This window comes from Bactrocera neohumeralis, unplaced genomic scaffold (genome assembly GCF_024586455.1).
Source record: "Bactrocera neohumeralis isolate Rockhampton unplaced genomic scaffold, APGP_CSIRO_Bneo_wtdbg2-racon-allhic-juicebox.fasta_v2 cluster09, whole genome shotgun sequence".
NCBI classification, from domain to species: domain Eukaryota; kingdom Metazoa; phylum Arthropoda; class Insecta; order Diptera; family Tephritidae; genus Bactrocera; species Bactrocera neohumeralis.
In genome coordinates this window covers 1,892,451-1,912,155 of record NW_026089622.1, presented here as the reverse complement: position 1 = coordinate 1,912,155, position 19,705 = coordinate 1,892,451, and the positions used below count along the sequence as shown (strand labels likewise).

At 39.8% G+C, this 19,705-nt stretch overlaps 1 protein-coding gene and 2 pseudogenes across 1 annotated transcript in view; 2 read left to right on the top strand and 1 right to left on the bottom strand.

Annotated features, from left to right (window-relative positions):
* LOC126764388 (uncharacterized) overlaps positions 1 to 19,705 on the top strand; it is a 60,518-nt pseudogene that overhangs the window by 21,834 nt on the left and 18,979 nt on the right.
* Positions 1,670 to 1,848, bottom strand: LOC126764747 (small nucleolar RNA U3; annotated as a pseudogene).
* The window catches only part of LOC126763910 (uncharacterized), a 72,473-nt gene continuing 69,401 nt past the window's right edge, over positions 16,634 to 19,705 (top strand). The window contains exon 1 of the mRNA XM_050481675.1: positions 16,634 to 16,835. The gene's annotated coding sequence lies outside the window, so the exon portion shown is untranslated. The remainder of the gene's footprint in view (positions 16,836 to 19,705) is intronic.

The window sequence follows — 19,705 nt, the reverse complement described above, 5'->3', positions numbered from 1 at the left end:
AAATTGTTAGAATTCTGAATTATTTATTTTTGTTACGGTGAAATATATTTTAACATTTGTTGTTGCAATTCAATACGCATATTTTAAGGTGTTGAAACTTCATTGTCTGTAGCAATTTTTAAAAATTGTTGATCTCAGCCAAGCAATAAAATATAGTTATCATTTTGACTCATTTCTATTATTATACCATTAACCTTTATCTCTCATACTTATTTAATGGCTCCACTGCGGGCGAAGCCGCGGGTAAAAAGCTAGTATAATAATACAATACACTCAGTAACGTTTAAAAAACTTTTTAATATTTTATGTAATAAAAAAACCCACGTAGGCTTGAAGGTTAAAAAAGGATCAGGAAAAGATGTTACAGTACCATAATAAGAAAAGGGTTACAAAAAGCTGTCATAAAAGAGAGATCATATATGAACAAATCTATGGGGAAAAGTAAAAATGAAATCCTAAATATAAAACAAAAGGTGCGTGGAGTCCCTACGCGCGGAAGAAGTTATACTTCTTAGTGATATTCAGAAATGCATATCATTTTGTATGAAAGAAAACTAGAACATTTGAATTCATTATGCACATTTTATAAAGCAAAGTCTAAATGAAGGAATTTTGACTCGGAAAGTAGTTCCGTCTCTTCGTTGCGGAAGGGAATATGCAGCGTAGCCATCTCTCTTTTGTACTCTTCGAATTGGGTTGTCATATTATAATTTGTATATCTTATATCATGGTGTTTAGTCAATTTCTTGTATTCATTATTGGCGTTGCATTTGTATTGCGCACAAAACTGGGCCAAAGTAAAATGAATTTTCTTTTTATTTTTCTTTGCAGTTTTTCAATAAATTTAAATAAGTTTTTTAATAAATTTAAGTAAATTTACATGTATTTTCATTTATATTTAATAATCAATAATTTTTTTTAAATTATTTGCCCTTGTTGTCCATTTTATTTTCTCATGCATTTCAGTCGATTTTTGTACAGAAATTTTACCGGCGTAGAAGCAAAATGCGAAACAATCATACATATATTATGTCGTTTGCACATTTGTCTGTATGTTTGCGAAAGCAAATGTTCTACAAAAGCATATTTCTATACTTAAACAAAATTATTTGAACCATCGTATATTTCTTACATGCATAACCAAACCATACTTAAGACAACGCCATGAAAGTGTCAATAGTGGTGTTGGTGGTAAGCACATAAAAAGTCACAATGTGAACGCAGGTTCGAATCTCGACGGACTTAGTCTTTGATTTTTGCTTTTTAACATCGTAATACTATACTAATAAATATTTTTCTTACTAATAGAAATTAAATTTATCACAGCAATATACCTAATATATGTACATATAATAATAATAATGATAAATTTAATTTCTCTTAGTACGAAAAATATTTATTAGTATAGTATACGATCTATCTATCCTATCTTGTGTATCTGCACATGCTCATATGAATGTATGTATACGCATGTGCGCGTTCAGAAACTCAAAGAATTCGCATAAAAAAAAGAGAGACGAAGGAAATAAAGTCACAGAAAGTAGAGAATTCGCAAAAATGAAAGAGAAAACGAAAGAAAAATAATGCGCAAGCATACATAAGCGTACTGTACTTATTGACCGCATTATTTTTGCGTAAAACCTTGGAATTCATTCATTAAAATCACCACTCAGAAGTCGTTTTATCCGTTGTAAGCGAACGATTTTCGAAGAAACATCATTTCTAATATGCCACAAGACAAAATTAGAAATGAACTTCTTAAACCTCACGCTGTCAGATAAAACGATATACTTATAAAAAATGTAAATGAAGACTAACTACAGAAATGATCCTGTAAAGTATAGCCTTAATTTTTCAACGGCCAACGCAGATTATTTCAACCAAAATATACGCAAAATAGTTGAGAATTCGCAGAAATGAAAGACAAAGCAGTATAACTTCGATAATGAACAAGCATACAAACATACATACATATGCGCAGCAGCAGCAAGGAAAGAGGTAACAATCGGCGATCCATTGTATATTTCTTTCATGCATAACCAAACCATAATTAGGACAACGCAATACAGGAGTCAATGGTGGTCGAGGTGGTAAGCGCTTCAAAAGTTACGACGAGCACGTAGGTACGTAGGTTCGAATCCCAACAGAATTTATTTTTAGTTGAATATGTCACCAACCAAATATTGAAACATTGTTCTACAAAAACAACAACAGCATAAGCATGGCAACATTGTGTTGTTGGTAGAAAAGCCGAGCTGTGCCGAAAGAAACGAACAAACGATCGCCGATTGTCACCGCTTCGCTTGCTGCTCGAACATCTTCGCAGACAAGGTTGCGTAGATTCATACTGAGCAAGGTTGCGTAGATTCATATTGAGCAAGGTTGCGCTTGAGCAAGGTTGCATAGATTCATATTGAGCAAGGTTGTGCAACCTGAATCTATCGCAACGTTTTCTGAACTCGTATAAGAAGTATAACTTCAAAAAAAAAAAAATAGTTGCAGCAGACTTAGGAAATAAAGTAAAAATACAAAATAGAAAAAGAATAATACATAAAACTTTAATTTCGTTATCTTAGAGGCACAATGAAGACATTTTTACCGATTTTGTAGATACTTTTATATATCAACAATACTATATCAGACATAATTGACACAACACTATAGAAAATTACATACTTGTAGAGGAAAATGATGCACGTGTTTTTGAAAACTGCCGATGAATATACCATTTAGCAAATTTATCACAAGTTGAAAATGAAAATATAATAGAAAGGTATCAAACCATCGAAGAAATAATATTAATTGACAATTCGAGTATAGACTTTGAAATACAAATACATAATTGAAACATTGTTAAGACAATTAAAAATTGACCATAAAAGAACAAAAAAACCCTTAATGAATTAGGTACGGTATTAAAATGGATTTCAGGGACACGTGACCAATGATTTTATGAAAATTACAAAGTAAATGATTTGATAGAAAATAATAATAAACAAGGCCTCAGGGAAGTATTTGCCCGATTTGACCAGTTTTTGGCATACAGACATACCATTGTAAAATGAGGATTATCCCTGAATTTAAATTATATACCTCACATGCTGACCGATATTTTCAAAATTCAAAAGTCAATTATAGATACTGTTATATAAGATACAATTATAGATACTGGGGTCCACATATTCGATACCTAGCGTCAGGAGACCTCTTTTCAGTTATTAATATTACACAAATAGTTTATTTAATCCTTTAAAGTTTACAGTCAGTTTTACAAAGCTAAGAAAATAAAGAAATAATAAAGTAGATTTCGCTGTTCGTTACGTGTGTATGCAACCGACGCCACTCGACGACTCTCTTCATGTACAGATGCCACCCCTTGGCTATTGCTATTTTGTACACAGGTTGCTAGATTGTTGACAGTCGGCCTTTCCTGACAGGAAATCGACCTCGATTTCGGCGCCATCGTAGTTTTCGGGAACTAGTTCGTCATCTAGTTCGGGACAGTTGTGGCACCACGGCTTAAGTTTGCTTGACTCGTAAACTGATGAGAAAGTTCGCAATTTTATTGGCATACCCGGCACGTCTTCTATTAAATACCGATCATTATTCAATACCTTCGCGATACGATAGGGTCCACGATATTTCGGTTCTAATTTTCTCGACTCACCGGTTGTGGAAACTTCGTTTTCTATGACTACTAAATCGTTTTCGTGATATATACGAGGAAGGGAATGCCTTTCATCGAATCGTTTTTCCTTTTTTCTCTTTCGCGCTCGATATTATTGGATGCAAGGGTACGTTTTTCAACTATCGGAATATTATTGGTAGAGTCGTCTACGTCTTCATGTACGGCGGCAACTAACTGATTGTATGCAAGATCGCGTAAACTAAAGTCAAAAATGAGTTCGTTTGGGCTATAACCCGACGTTTTATTTTTCTGCGAGTTAATAGAAAATTGTAAATTTCGTAACATTAAGTCCCATTCTTTTTGATTATCTACAGTCGTCCCCAAATAACTAGGGATTGTTTGATTTGCGCGTTCGACTTGACCGTTCGACCGCGGGGTACGTACAGCCGTTTTAACGTGTTTTATCCCGTTCTCTTCGCAATAGGCCGTAAATGTTTTGGATGTGTAAGCGGTACCACGATCAGAAATTAGTTTAGGCGGTAACCCAAAATAGCTAGTTTTCTCGTTTAAGGTATTTATTACGTGAATCGTTCGCGTGTCGCGCACCGCTTTAACTATAAGATACTTAGAAAATGCATTGGATATAGCCAAAATGTAACAATTTCCTTTCTTACTGCGAATGAATGGACCTAGGTTGTCAACGTGAATTACGCGAAACGGTATCGGTTCTATCGGATCGTAGTGCATTACACCTTCGACTTTACCAGATTGAGCTTTCCGATAGGAACAATCAATGAACGCGGCGATGTAATTTTTTAGGTATTTACGCATTTGGGGAAACCAAAACTTACTACGAATGCGGGTTATAGTCTTCTCTAACGCATGATGACCCATCTTGTCGTGGCATAGTTGAGCAATACGCCATCGTACAGCTTTTGGAACGACGAATTTAAGGCCATCGTCTTCTAGACAATAAAGGCGGTGATTTTGGATTCGAAAATATTTCTTGATTTCTGTTTTTCGATCAGATTTAACATGACCTCGTAGAATGGCGACTACTTCTCCTAACTTCTCGTCTTGAATTTGCATAGTGTAAAGCCAATTGTTCACGTCGGCTTGTATCTCGAGGATAGAACCTACCGGTTCCACGTTTTCAGCGGGCTGGTCAGGTGCTCTACTCATGGCATCTACGTGTGGTAGCCTGCTACCGGAACGATGTATTGCATCAAAGTCGAATTTGGATAATTTCAGCCACCATCGAGCGATTTTTGCTTTAAGCTCTTTGTTATCTCGAACTTTGGCTCCGGCTGCACAATCGGTCACAAGTCGAAATTTCTTACCAAGAAGGTATATGCGGAAACGGTCTAGCACTTCCACAACGGCGAGAGCTTCTAACTAATATGAATGATATCGGCTTTCGGGCTCTGTGCAATGACGGCTGTAGTACATAGTTGGCTGCCACACTTTACCATCATACGACTGCATTAAGACCCCTGCGAGGCCGATACTGCTAGCGTCTGTATGTACCTCATGCTGCGCATTTTGGTCGTAAAGGGCCAACAACGGAGCGGATGTCAAAAGATCGATAACACGTTGAAATGCTTGTTGCTGTGGCTCATTCCAGCGAAATGAGTTGCGTTCGGATTTTCGTAACATTGTTGTTAAAGGTTTAGTGATTAATGAAAATTCAGGGACAAATTTCTTAAAGAATCCCGTGAGTCCTAGGAAACGTCTTAACTCTGTGATATTCGTCGGCGCTGGGAAATTGGAGATGGCTGATAGCTTACGGTTCCTAGGCATTTTACCATTCTCGGTTATCACGTGACCAAGGTATTCGATTTTACTTTCTAAAAATTTGCTTTTGTCGATTCGCAAAGTCAAACCGCTTTCTCTAAGGAGAGGCAAGGACTTTTCAATACGCTGTAAACCTTCTTCAATAATGACTGAACCTTCTTCAATAACCGACTGGGTATAATGACGTCATCTAGATACGCCAAAACCTCACCCGTTTTCATTTTAGCCACCAACGTGTTCATAACAGTTTGAAACACGGCCGGAGCATTGACCAGCCTAAAAGGCATTCGGTTAAACTCGTAGTGCCCTTCATTGGTGACAAATGCCGTGAATTGTTTCGATTTCTCCTCGAGCTCAATTTGTTAGTACTGCATTCTTAAATCTAGCGTTGTAAAATATTTATTACATACCTGCGAGCTGTGCGAAGTGTTCCTCCATAACAGGCATTGGGTATGACATTTTGGTTGTAATTTTATTTAGGCACCTATAGTCTACGCAAAGACGATGCTCACCAATTTGTTTTTCAACCAGGACGATTGGTGACGCGTACGGAGATGCGGATAGTCGTATAATTTCGTTTTCGAGTAATTCTTTGATGATATCGGCGACGATTGGTTTTTTCGGTTACGGCTTCATATTGACGCCGCCCCCGCTCAATTTCTTTGCCCCGTCTGTATGGACATAGCAATCTTTTCTTTTCCTCTTTTTCGAAGTTTTTTCGAAGTTTAATTCGCGCGCAACTAAACTCTAACAAAAAACTTGCGCACGCTCTCTCCTTTTGCGACCGTTCAGCTATACAGACGTGGTAAGTATTTGTCCAATTATATTATATTTAAATACATATGTATATTATATGAAACTTTTGGTTTTTATTTAACTTTTGTGCAATAAATTTGCGCCGACCGTTTCCCCACGGCCAACCACATCAACGGAACGAGCGAGCACCGTGCTCCACCACCCATTATCATTGGTCCTTCGAGCCGGATAACAGGTAACAAGTTGATTTTTATTTAAAGTGAAAGTGCATAATTTGCCCAATTTAGCAACACGCAAGTTACAGCCAAACATATTTTGGATTCGTGCTCTGCAAGCTAAAAGGCAATAGATTGGTTAATTTGTGCATCATTTATGTACAAAACCCACAGTGCTGTGTGAAGTGGACACCAAAACTTATTTTTGGCACTCTACCCACAAAATCAACGCACAAGATTGCAGGTAGTATTGTACTTCATTTAAGTACAACGATAAATACACCTGGCAAATTCACTGATTATTTCACTTTGCATCAAACAAAAAAACATAAAAACACACTGTTACCCGAATAAAATTATAAATTTCTTGGACGCACAAACATCGTCTGGAGCGTCAACAATCTCTCTCGGTTTTTTGTTTTTTCTTGTGATTAATTTGAGTCTAGTCGCTCAACTCTGCTTTTCCATATATTGCTCGAATAGCAATAAAGGCAAGCAGCAACAACGCAGCTGCAGTTTCACGAGTGCAAAACAAAAAACACACAAAACTAAAACAAGTGAAGTGAGTGACACTAAAAATTAGAAAAAGTGAAGTGAGCGGAGGCAAGAAAGCCAAATAGCTAAGGCTAAGCAACAAAGGGAGAGCAGCACCGGCAGAGCAGCACAGGCAAAGCAGCACAGGCAAGGACAGAGGAGAGAAACAAGAGCACTAAAATGTGGCAGGAGCGGTGGAATTCCTCAACCAAAGGGCGCTGGACTCATCGACTTATACCGGACATCCACTCGTGGATAGAGAGACGACATGGGGATCTAGATTACCATCTGACCCAAATACTTAGTGGACATGGATGCTTTAGAAGCTACCTTTTCAGATTCCACAATGACATTAGTCCGAACTGTCCGACGTGTACAGAGTATGTAGAAGACTCGGAACATGTACTATTTTATTGCCCTCGATTTTCGAATACAAGGGAAAAGCTAAAAACCACACTCGGTGGTAGTTTTACAGTCAATAATTTAACGACACTCATGTGTCAGTCGACTGATAAATGGAAAGCTGTCAGCGAAGCGTCAGCATCCATAATGGCACAATTGAGACTTTTTGAACAAATTAGGCGTCCGTCAGTCCGCACGGTAGATGAGACTTAAATGTCCTGTCCCTCCCACGAAGTAATACTTAATCGGTTGTCCCGTGGGAGAGTCTTGAGTTGGGAGTAGGTTAGGTTTAGCGGATTAAAGTTCCGCACTCCGACTTTCGATGCTTCCCCCTACTATAAAAAAAAAAAGGCAAAGCAGCACAGGCAAACAGCAAAAGTAAAGACGCACAGGCAAAGCAGCAAAGGGAGAGCAGCAAGGCAAAGCAGCGCAGCAGCCATCCCAGAAGGACACCAGCAAGCAAAAGAGTCTAGTGAAATCGAAATAGTTCGAAAATAACCCAGTGAACAAAGTGAAAGTGAAAGTGATTAGTTGATAAATCAAATAAGTTTATTTGTATTTGTATTTGGATTCAAATAAAGCAACTAAGCACAAATCAATTTTTTTTGTGTACATAGTCAAAGACTAGGCGTGCAAGTGCATTGGGAGGATTACCCAGCAAGCACATTCAAATTAAATTTGGGGAAAATACTTTGAAAAAATACTTCATTAAATTTATTAACTTTTTGTTCTCTCGAAATTTCACGCTTTATAAAGAAACAACGCACTGCCTATCATCAACTCAATTTGTAGTTTGTCCGTGATTGGTGCTGTATTTTTTCAACTTTTTGCAACATAATGTATTTGCAAATATTTTTTAAATTTTAATTTCAAGTTTTAGATCCGATTTTGTGCAACATTTTTGCAGTTCCGGTTCAATTTTCGAACACAATGGAAGCCATCAGAGCATTTATCACAGCTGCAGACGCTCTACTGGAGTTTGAGTAGTCCTTTACTCCAACAGCAAACAACCAAAGTGCCTACTCTCTTGAGGTACAGCAAGCTGAACTGAAATCTATTTGGGCAGAGGTAAAGTCAGAATACAAGTTGTGTTTGCCAAAAGTGGATCCTTTCGATACAAGCTCAATTGACGACATTAAGTTTAAATATTCAAGCTGTTGCCACGCTTATGTGTGTTGCGCGGCCTTGATGGGCGAACACATGCACAACCTCACCTTGAACGGTTACAACAAACGGTAGAACCCGTGAGGTATTCCATCAACTTACCGCCATGTGATACCGAATTATTTCATGGCGATGTTTTACAATGGCCCTCATTTAGGGATTTATTTGCCGCCATTTATGGGAATAACCCAAGGCTATCTCCAGTGGAGAAGTTATTCCATCTGAACCAAAAAACGCGAGGTGAGGCAAAAGCTCTTCACTGGGGGTGTTTTTTATGTGGCGGGTCCCAAACCCAGCGCACAACCCTTGTAGGGAATGTTTCGCCTTCTCACTTTAGCTCGCCTTCGAACGGATGTTCTTAGGCTACCCAGAGGATACTTGGTCAAAGACCGGAAGTAGTGAGCTGCTTGAGCCATGTGTAAAAGAATCGTTTCTGGCCACTCCCAAGTGAACGGCAATCAGAGAACTTTCCTCACTTGTGTGAACTTCTACACATGACTCCATCCTCCTTAACTCGGCTATAATCGCTTAAGCGGTTTCTACGCCAATTAAGAAGAAGAAGAGGCAAAAGCTATCGTTTCCAAAGCGCCACTGGCGAATGACGGATTCGCATTGGCTTGGAATAATTTGTTGTGTAGATATGAAAAGAAGCGAGTGCTTGTCAACACACAATTAAATTTATTATTCAAGCTCTCGCACATTTCAACAGAATCTGAGACCGAACTCAGAAATTTACAGCGGGAGATTAATAGCTGCATTTCAGCTTTACAAATACATGGCATCAATGTAGATAGCTGGGATGCCATATTTACGTATTTGTGTTCTATCCGACTGCCGGACTTTACACTGTCGCTTTGGGAACAATCTCTGGATTCGGATTCTGAGATCCCAAAATGGGTTGACTTAGACAAATTTCTAACCAAACGGGTTAAAACGCTTGAGAGAGTATCAAACCTCAAAGGCGATTTGGGTACTCAACCCAAGATTAAGTCGGCTGATGGTGAAGGTCGGATACCAACCTTGCAGTCAAGGATTGGATCCAAACCCATCAATTCCCATCACGCCAAGACAAATAATATCAAATGTAAACTGTGCTCATCTCAATCGCACATTTTGAAAACTTGTCAAAGATTCATTGAGATGCAGCCTAATGCACGGTTAAATGCTGTCAGAAAACTCCACGTCTGCTTAAATTGTTTATCGGACTCACATGAAGTCAAACATTGTAAAAGTCTGTTTAATTGTAATAAATGTAAACAGAGACATCACTCTATGATTCACCGGGATCAGAGTGAGGATATAGCTCAGATATATTCTACTAAATCTCATGTGGCCTCTATTAAAGCCAATATTTGAAATGTGCCTACCAATCGAGGCATGCTCTTAGGTACGGCCATGGTGACCATATGTCACCTTAACTGTCAGAGCCCTGATTGATTCGAGATCTGAAGCCACCTTCGTAAGCAATAGTCTGCAAAAACGCTTACATCTGGCAAGCAAAAAGGTCAGCGCGCGAGTTTCAGAATTGAATAATACCGTGTCAGGACGAGTTCAGTCTGTATGCTCAATTACAATTGGCTCACCCCGTCACCAAAGTTTAAGACTAGAAGCGGAGGCATTGGTACTGCCAAAATTGACTGGACTGCTTCCATCCAGATCAATAAACCCTTCAATTGTTAAAAGGTTACCCAATATCCCCTTAGCGGATAAAAATTTCTATACGAGTCAAAAGGTTGACTTGTTGATCGGAGCAGATCTTTACCCGAAAATTGTACTAAATCGCTGCACAACATACGGTGTTCTGTTGGATTTTAACAGGTTCCGTTCCCTCCGAAGAAACAAAAATAAATTCAACAATAACTCAACAACAAACGCAAAATCATTTTTGTAGTGTAAAAATTACTAATTTGATACCTAAAAAACAACAACAACGAAAACATCATCAGCAGCAACAACACAATAGCAATCAACGGAATAGATTTGCATTGCAACCAATGACCACGGAAAAGGTACAAAATCACACCAAATTAATAATGCAAAATGCATTGGCAGAACCAGAAATAACCGACAGACCGCTATCATTAGTAAACCAATGGAAGAAATTAAAGGCTTTAAGTCAGCACTTTTGTCAGAGATGGAAGACCAAATACTTAAAGGAACTGCAGAAATGAAAGAAATGGAAACATTCCCAACAGAACGTCCAAGTCAACGACCTGGTGGTAGTTCCTAACGAAAATTTACCTCCATATGAATGGAGATTGGGCAGGATAATCAAAGTACATCAAGGGTTGGACCAACGAGTTCGGGTGGTGGACATCCAGACTCAACGTGGCTTAATTTCTAGGCCGATAACAAAAATTATAATTTTACCCAATCAATGTTAATATCCTCACGTTAATAATCTTTCTTTTCGTTTAGAAAATTATTGAAAATGACGACAATCAACTGCCCCCTATGCGTAGATAGCCATCTACTCCGCTGGTGCCCAAAGTTCCGGTATATGTCCCCAGAAGCTAGGCTGAGGACCACATTAATTCACCGATTTTGCAGCAACGGCCTCGCGTCGAGCCATTCGAAGAATGAATACGACAGCGTAATATGCTGCAAACGTTGCGGCAACCCACACCACACGATGCTTCATGGCATCGGGTCAAACGCCGAAGAACAAGACGACGATGTCATTGAATTGACATGGGCACAGCAGGTCGAGGCAGCGGAAATGGAGGAGAATTCATTGGCAATCGCCCCGACGTATTCGGAGCCCTATCAACCATGTCCACCGACGTCAACAGTCAAGCATCCGCAAAGCTCTGACCAACGATGCCTCTCCCGCATACCACACGCCCAAGATCGAGCCAGACTCTAGTCGTCTCACCGATTTCGGCATGCTGGTAACTTCATTTCGGATTGGCGGCATGGCAACGATCGACTGAGACTCGATTCGTCTCAGCGACATTGTCCGGACCGAACCAGACTCGATTCGTCTCGTCGGCCACCCCATCCGAAGCGAAGGCGTGGAAGAGACGTTCGTCGACAAGCCGATGCACGCCGTATCATAAAGGACAGGCATGCAACACAACCTTGGCAGCAAAGACTTGCGCTATCACCAACCGCCTTAATAAGCGTTCGAACTACAACGAGGTTCGTAACAGTGCGGGCCATGATTGGCCCAGTTAGTTCAGCCACTATTATCCTCGCCTCCACGATTGCACGATTGCGACTGCATACGCATGCACGAGGAGACAGCCGAGTGTGCGAACTCATGTTTCGGGACAACCAGGGTGGAGAAACAGAAATCTCCGTGAGTGCCCAAATTCAACGACGTCCGTTACCACCGACGCCAGTAAGGTCTCTGGAAGACCATTTAGTTCAACAATTCCGTTAGACTCAAGTCGTCTCGCCGACCTCGGAAGGTGGTGACTTCTATGCAAATTGGCGGCATGGCAATGACCGACTGAGGTTCGATTCATCTCAGCGGCATTTCCCGGACCGAACCAGACTCGATTCGTCTCGTCGGCCACCCCATCTGCAGAGAAGACGTGGAACAGGAAGTGCAGGACCCAGTTAGTTAAGTTAGTTTTAAGCAATTTATTGTAAACTGCATTTGCAGTAATACTGCAAGTCGGGGAGAATGTTGACGCCGCTCCCGCTCAATTTCTTTGCCACGTCTGTATCGACATAGCAATCTTTTCTTTTCCTCTTTTTCGAAGTTTAATTCGTTACGCGCGCTCTCTCCTTTTGCGACCGTTCAGCTATACAGACGTGGTAAGTGTTTGTCCAATTATATTATATTTAAATACATATATTATATGAAACTTTTGGTTTTTATTTAACTTTTGTGCAATAAATTTGCGCCGACCGTTTCCCCACGGCCAACCACATCAACGGAACGAGCGAGCACCGTGCTCCACCACCCGAATTATGACGGGTGTTTGCGAGTTCAGTTCAATTTCCATTTTCTTTAGTCTACAACGACCAAGATCAGAAACTTTCTCTGAGAACACATCACGCTACGACGAAAATATTTGCTCAAGTTTAATTAAATAATTTTTATCGACTGTTGTGTCGGCACGTTTGCTTAAAGCATTTTCGACACGACAACCACCGTTCTCAATCACTAGTCGACTACCGTTTCTACATAAACAGTCGGTTCCAAGCAAGATATTTTCGTCTAATAAATTGTCTTTCACGATTAAAATGTCACTTTCAAACTTCTCATTGTCGATTTCGACGATTGCTTTTATTTTTGCATCGCATACGTATTTACCTCCACCGAATCCGTTCAGTGTGATAGAGCATGTACTGATACTACCGAGTTTTAACGAAAAACTTTCTTTGACGAGAGTACGACTGCTTCCCGGATCTACGAAAGCATTTGTACTTACACCATTAACTTTAATTTGCTTTAAAATACCTTCAGAGATTTCGTTTTTCACTGGATCGATTGCCCTTACAGGGTTTGATTTTTCGGAACACTTTTCGGTTGTATGGTTAGTGCGTTGACATTTTGCACAACGAATTTTTTTCTATGGCTCCGGGCACTTAATGGAATAATGCCCCGTTTTTGAACAGTTGTAACACTTTATATTTTCATTCGATTTTGGAATTGTGTTGCGCGTACTGAACGTAGGATTTATGGATTGTATTGGCTTTGGTTTAGAATGCGTGTTTATTTTTACGTCGTTATAAATGGAATAGTTATTTATAGTCGTATCACGCAACAAATCAATACACCGTGTATAACTGTTCGACATTTTTCTTTTCAAATCACTATCATTAATACCGTTGATGATGTGAACAACAATAACGTTTTCAAAAACACCACATTTATTGCCGTAAGCTACCATGCGATAATAAAATTCTTGAGGAGATTCGTTTTCCCCTCTTCTCATTTGTGACACTTTAATATGGGCATCGGCGACACTGTGTAACGTTGGAAAATCTTCAATAAATCGGTTTGAAAACGCGGACCAGATCATGTATGCAACAGGAATCGACCCACTGCTTGGCTGGTCCTTGCATTTTCTGTTGCACAGAAAAAAGTAGAAGATTTTCATCTATACTGTATGCATTACGTAGCTTTTCGACGCGTTGAATAAACTGTGTAGCATTTAATGACATCTTTGAAATTGTATTAAACGATGGCAATAGATCAATTATTTCGCGCACATTAAACATTGGACGCGGTTACCAATTTTGCTGGTGGTGGATTGGCGCATACGGTGGATCAGATATTACGGGACAAGTTGGATAAACAGGAACATGCGTGTACCTAAGGGTATGCTCAGGTATTGAATAAGCTACTTGCTCATACATTTGCGTGACCGGTATCTGCAGCGAGGATACCGGTATTTGCGTTTGTGAGGTCGGTACCTGCAACAGAGGTACAGGGAATTGCATTTGCGTGGTTGGTACCTGCAATGGGGGTACTACTGATTGCACGGTGTGTACGTTCGAGAATGTGAGAAGTGTATTTGTATCCAATGGTGACGAAATACGTTGTGGTACAAAGTCTGAAGATGTTGCAGCAACATTTTGCCGCAGTTCTATTTCGCGAATTGCCTTTTCTAACTCAGCAACTCGTTCTAACAATACCGAACTAGCACTTTAGTAATGCTCCTCGTTATGTTTATACCTCTCTAGACGATTTATGAGCGTATTTTTGTTACCACTACAGGCGAGTCCTGCATCTCTACACATTTGTCTTAGATCAACGCCGTTTTTATTGCGCAAATTTTCCATTACCACGTTTTGTTTTGCTATCGATGTTCAACGAGTTGAAGTTTTACGATATCAGCGAGCAAAGTACGCTTGCGCGCTGAATAATAAACGAGCGTAGCAAAACAAACACACGATTAATTTTCGTTGTATTCGTTTATGTTGTGACTACGGCACAACACATTCCAATGATATAGGGGAATCAATGGAACTAGTAGAATGTTAAAAACATTATGCGAGCGTATGGCTGTGTGAAACGTAAGTGAGAAAATTTTGCATTGTTCTCCGTTTTGTTGTATAAGCGACGATTTACGAATATGTGGCGACAATGTCATAAACGATCGTTGTATTCTTTTTCGTCAACGATATGTGTGCATGCATGAGTGGAATAACCTCTTCTTCTTTTTAATTGGCGTAGACACCACTTACGCGATTAAAGCCGAGTTAACAACAGCGCGCCAGTCGTTTCTTCTTTTCGCTACGTGGCGCCAATTGGATATTCCAAGCGAAACCAGGTCCTTCTCCACTTGGTCCTTCCAACGGAGTGGAGATCTTCCTCTTCCTCTGCTTCCCCCGGCGGGTACAGCGTCGAATACTTTCAGAGCTGGAGTGTTTTCGTCCATTCGGACAACATGACCTAGCCAGCGTAGCCGCTGTCTTTTAATTCGCTGAACTATGTCAATGTATATCTCGTACAGCTCATCGCAAAGGACCATAAATCTTTAGCAGAACTTTTCTCTCGAAAACTCGTAACGTCGACTCATCGGTTGCTGTCATCGTCCAAGCCTCTGCACCATATAGCAGGACGGGAATTATGGGCGACTTATAGAGTTTGGCTCTTGTTCGTCAAGAGAGGACTTTACTTTTCAATTGCCTACTCAGTCCGAAGTAGCACCTGTTGGCAAGAGCAATCCTGCGTTGGATTTCCAGGCTGACATTGTTGGTGGTGTTTACGCTGGTTCCAAGATAGACGAAATTATCTACGACTTCAAAGTTATGACTGTCAACAGTGACGTGAGAGCCAAGTCGCGAGTGCGACGGCTGTTTGTTTGATGACAGGAGATATTTCGTTTTGCCCTCGTTCACTGCCAGACCCATTTTCTGTGCTTCCTTGTCCAGCCTGGAGAAAGCAGAACTAACGGCGCGGGTGTTGAGGCCGATGATATCAATATCACATGAGAATAACCACACTTAAATTTTTAGCGTGTGTTGTTCAGCTTATTCTGCTGAATGAAGAGCGACGAAACGAAAGAAAATGAGAGATAACGAACTCTCTCTGAACTTGTGAGAAGCAACGACACAGTTCTAAATTAACGGCAAATAGGGAGCCCCGATTTCCAAGAACTCTGCCAGCGGAGTCTCAACTTTGCAATTTTCTACGCATTTAAGAAATACAACGTTTTTTTTTCTTTTTTTTTCACAAATGCGACTTTATGTTTGTACGCGTAGATTTTAATCTCACTTCTGAGGCTGTCAGGAGACCTCTTTTCAGTTATTAATATTATGCAAATAGTTTATTTAATCATTTAAAGTTACTTTTACAAAGTTTAGAAAATAAAGAAATAATAAAATAGATTTCGCTGCTCGTTACGTGTGTATGCAACCGACGCCACTCGACGACTCTCTTCATGTACAGATGCCTCCCCTTGGCTATTGCTATTTTGTCCACAGGTTGCAAGATTGTTGACACTAGGGTCTTAAACAGTTTCGGTTGGATTCGGACAATTTTTGGTCAAAATGTGCCCTACTTTAAGGGCATATTACTGCAAAACTTGATTCAGTTATATTAATTACTTTTCAATTTGTATACTGGAAAGTGAAAGAATCAAATGGTATTCTAAATTGTGTTGAAAAATAGGCGTGGTTGCAAGGAGTGTTAGAAAAATTATAAGCAAAAAGTATATCTGGTGTAATTAGTTTTAGTAGTTTTGAACAGTACCATTACATTGGGAGTGAGCAGAGTTATCTTCCGATTTCATCCATGTTCACACTGTCGGTAGGAGTTCTTATAATACTTGAGCACAGAAAATTTAGTTGTTGTAGCTGTGGTAGTTTAGGAGATATGTACATTAAACTTATTAGAGGGCGTAACCACGCCCTCTTTTTTAAAATTTTTTACATGGAGGTGCCCCTTGGTACTGCGATCTCCTGGCCAAATTACAATTTTATATCTTAATGTAGTGTCAAGTTTAGGCACTTTATATGTTTTCTGTTAATGACGATTTGTGGGCGTGGCAGTGGTTCGATTACGCCCACCTACTAACTCCCAAGGAAACAGCACACCAAGTTTCATCAAGGTATCTAAATTTTTACAAGGGTTACTGCTTGCACGAAAGTTCAAACTATCGGTCAACCTGATTTCAACTTTTCTCGTCATTCTGATAATTTATATATTATATATATATTTATCTCTCTTAGTTTTAGGTGATACGTGCAACCGTTAGGTGAACAAAACTATAATACTCTGTGAGCTCAAACCAGAATATGATGGTGTGTTGGAAGAATACCTCCATTTAGGTCACATGGAGGAAGTAAGCCCATGCGAAAATATCATCAACGGCAAATACTACTCATTTTATTTGCCACATCATACAGTAGCGAAGCCAGATAAAAAATCAACTAAAGTAAGTGTTGTCTTCAATGTTTCATAATCCAATAATTCGGGGCATTCCTTAAATGATATTCTGATCACGGGACCACCAGATTTAAAGCTGCTTATCTTAAACTGGCGTACATTGAAAAACGTATTCAACGGGGACGTCGAAAAAATTTATAGACAAACCCGACATTAAATTAAACTGTACCGCATACTTAGCCATTCGAACACTTCACGAAATGGCAGACAACAATAAGCCGGAGTTTCCTCAGGCAACTCAGATGTTAAAAGCACAAACGTACTTCTTCCGCCGGGAAGTCACAGTCCACGAGCATATGAGTCACTGGCACAAGTAACATAAGCTCTCAAAACAACAGGGTTTCCGTTAGAAAAGATAACAGCGAACCACCTGAATATTTTAGGTATATCCTACCTAAGTAGAATCTTTGGGCACAAATTTCCTTAAATTCGAAAGTTCAACAAAACTCTGGGGATTAAACGGAACCAGTTTTCATATACTACGGAGCCAATATCTGCATTATCCGCCATTATAAAACGCCAAATCCTATACTCTGTGGCAAAACTTTTTGGCCCCGCGGGATGGCTTTCGTTAATTATGATACAAGCACAAATCGTGATACAAGAATTATGGCCAGATGAACCCGACTGGCACCAACAAGAAAAACCACTTCGTTTAGAAAAGTGGTCCCAGTTCGCGGGCAATCTAAATGATATCTCACTGAAACATATCCTACGATGGATAAATTATGCCCCAGAGCACAAAGTCGAACTATGTGGCTTCTGTGACACCTCTGAAAAAGCATATTGTGCCACCACCTATGTATATGCTCACACAATCCCACACAGCGACGCACCTAGACCTACAAAGGCAAACGTCCATTACCGCATACAAAAGGTCTACTTCGTGCTAATGGTCGGCTTGCCAACTCAAGACTGACATACAAGTATAACGAACGCCATCCTAAATTATACCAGAAGAATCACAACTTACCACATTACTTCTCCGTTATGTACACATACTAATGTTGCACGCTGAACATCGCTTAATGCAACATATAAACCGCCAAGAATTTTATATTCCCCGACTTAGGCCTTAATGAGGACGCAAATTATGGCAGCACTTCCACCGGAACAACGCAACTTTGATCTGCCTTTCACTATTACGGGTGTCGATTTGCTGTGCCCTTTACGGCAAAGGCGTCCATGCTAAGGTCTCCCCGACTAATGAAGGGCTACGCGGCTGTCTTTGTCAGTTTTACTACAAAAGCACCTCGAACGACGGGGTTTTCCGTCAAAACTCATGAGCGACAATGGAAAAACTTTTATCGGTGCTCAAAGAGTCACAGAAAAACAGTTTGTGGATTTAAGTTTAAGTTTAAACAAGTTTCCTCTGAGATTGTACAAAAGAACGCTCCGCAAGGCATTAATGGCAATTTATCCCCTCAAGCTCTCCTCATATGGGTGGTTTATGGGAATCAGCGGTAAAAAGTTTCCCCTTAAATAAAGTAGCTGGAAACTACAATTTTCATTACGAAGAATTTTCAACATTATTAATTGGCATTGAAGCCGTACTCAATTCACGGCCACTAGCAACACTCTAGCAACGCTTTAGCAAGATCCCTCAGGTCTCACAGTCCTAAGCCCAGGGCAGGTATCGATGCCGTCATCACCGGCTCCAGCACTGCGCCATTTGCAATGACCCCTAACCAATGTCAGCAGGTGGCTCAGGCACATGGGCACTGCTCGAATTGTTCGGCCTAGACGCTTGCCACGCAGGCCACCAAGTGCAAGCTCTGTGAAAGGCCACATCACACGCTCCTACACAGAAATCCAAGACGGACTGTCTCCAGACTATCTGCTCCTCGCAGTCGAAAAGTCCTCGCAGTACCAATCAATTTATATAAACAAATCGCGACTTGTTTTCCTTTAGCAATGCACGGCTCACAATCCTTTTCAAGAAAACATGTTAGTTTATCACAAAGCAGTACAAACGATTTTTTACTTATACGGAAAGTTTGATATAACAGTCTTCATATTCTGTCTGGTCTAAGGTCCACCAGAAGTTCTCGTTTCTCTTCCGTTTGTAATTCGCGGTACATTTATAGGAAAAAGTAAATTGACCTGAGATCCAATCACTTCTCTGACATTTTTTCTTGATTCATTACATGGGTTTCAAAAATTTGCATCAACATTCAAAAGATGATTAAAATTTTTTTTTGTTTCCACGACTTTAAAATACCGACTAAAAGTAATTTTTTTGGATTATTCATTTCGTAAAATGCTGGAAAATAGCTTTGTTTTATTTTTGAATACGGTTGCTTTCATACCAATACAGAAGAGTCAGCATAAACACCTGAGGGAAATGCGTAGGCAGTAAATGCGAGTGTAAATAATGCAACTAATCTGTGCGTATAACTGTAGTATTAGATTGGTAATAGTGTGAGTATGAGTTATCTTAATGAAACCCAGGGTGCATTTTAATAGTATATGGTATTGGCGAATATAAATAAAATCGAATATGGCTGATTTAGTATAATTTTCTCTTTAAATCCATTCACGATTTCCTCGAACAATGAAGTTAAACCCTTTTGCTACATTTTCAAATATTGCCAACACCTGAAGGTATTTAGCCGGGTGTAATCCTTGCAAGTTGCAAGACTTTAAAATGTTCGTTACAATCGAACTTAACCTTTTTCTTGTTTTCTTTTATAATTCTTTAAACTGTTTACAAATTCGTCACTTATACTCCCAAACTACTTTTACCAACTTAAGCGCTTGCTTCTGTGCGATAAAACTTTCATAAATTTTTGTACTCTTTACTACAGAGTACAACAGTTAGTTTTGTTCACTTAACGGTTGTACAAGGTCTGTCGCAAA